This window comes from Primulina huaijiensis, chromosome 8 (genome assembly GCF_012295235.1).
Source record: "Primulina huaijiensis isolate GDHJ02 chromosome 8, ASM1229523v2, whole genome shotgun sequence".
NCBI lineage: Eukaryota > Viridiplantae > Streptophyta > Magnoliopsida > Lamiales > Gesneriaceae > Primulina > Primulina huaijiensis.
Genome location: NC_133313.1, coordinates 1,699,030 through 1,700,811, shown reverse-complemented (window position 1 = coordinate 1,700,811; position 1,782 = coordinate 1,699,030).

The following is a 1,782-nucleotide window of genomic DNA, read 5'->3' as shown; positions in this document are numbered from 1 at the left end:
AAATCGATTAGTTCAATATTTTTATGAAATAATCTCACACGTCTATGTCTATATATCGCGATCAATGTCGAGTTGTTGATCCAAGCATATGAAGTTGGTGTTTGACCCCCAAATCGAGAAGAAAATAAAATCGAGCCAATCGTTAATTAAAAGTCAAAGTATAGCAAAAGAGCCCAAACCAGATCGAGCTAAAGCATGGCCCAAAAGAACATGGGCCAGTCATATGAGAACGAGAGTACCAGCGTCTGGTTGGTTAAAAGATTTGNTTTTTTTTTTTTTTTTTTTGTATGGTGCCATGCTTCTGATTAAAATTATATTACCCTAATTTTTTTTATTAATTCCAAATAAGAATTCAACAATCCACTTTTTTTTTTTACGGTTCCTAATATTTTTGAAACGAGTGACATGAATAAGGATAACTGAATATAACTTTAGAATAATACCCAAGACCAGCATCCCATTAACTGAGTGTACATTGTAATGAAGGGAAGTAAACTTCGATAAGGGGTTGCGAAACTTGATATTGATTCTCGGAAAAATTGGTGTTCAACTGAAACATAACTCCAATCTATCAAATACATCACCATGGTGTAGTTGTAATAAACTTTCATTTTTTTTAAAAAAAACTAATTAAGAGACGATTTTAAAAAAATCATGGATAAATTGAATTTTTCCACGTTTTTTTATAAACTGTGGGCAAAATACCACGATTTTTAAAACCGTGATAAAATTAGCGACGAATTAACCTAAACAGTTGCTAATTTAGCGACGACTTAAATTAAATTATCTCTATTGTTACGACCGATTTAAAAAACCGTGGTAACAGTTTATGTTGTGTTTATTTGTATTTCTTTTTATTTATATTATGCATAATGGTTGTTTTCGTGTGTTTCAGTTTGCTTTGTAGGTGAATGTGATAAAAAGAATGAAAGAAATATGGACTAAATATGCTAGCATTGCGCTCCATGATAGATGAAATTGTCTCCCAGTGCGCTAGGGATGAAAACTTAGCAGATCGCGCTGGGATGGGTGATTACCACCCTAGCGCGATCCGATAAGGAAACATGATTTGATCAATTTGTTTCCATGTTTCTTGATTCCTACCTACATGGAAGCCCAAATATACGATTTATGAGCATCATTAGTGATTTTTGACATATCAACTTCACCGCAGAGAGCCATCGCACAAGATAAAAAAAAAATACCGGAGTCGAGGAGGCAGGAGAAACTCGGAATTTTCACGCAGCTTTTGTTCTTTTCTTCATTTCCTCTAATACTTTTAGTTTAGGAATTTTGTTTTAATCATTGTTTTGATAATTTCATGACGATGTTTAGTAGCTAAAGTTTATATTTGTTAGGATTTAATGGAATCATTTCCCAGAACTTCGCTTAATTTAATTTAATCTTTGAATTATTGAAGCCTAGATAACTTCTATAAAATTTTATATTTTTAATGCATTCGAAAGAACAATTTGCAATATGAACGAGTGACATAATCCGTTGATTTACAATTTGCAAAGATATGAAATTGAATACATGTTTATTGCACAATTTAGTTTATATATCAGTCAAATTTGAATTTATATTATATATATATATTTATATATTTACATAATATCAGTTATATTTTGTTTGATATATATATATTAAAAATAAATTTTTCATTAATTATAAAATTATAAATATTATTTTAGTATTAAAAAAATTAAAATAAATAATTTAGCGATAATTTTTTTAAAAGAACTATCGTAATTAACGACAAATTTTATTTCCGCCTCTAAA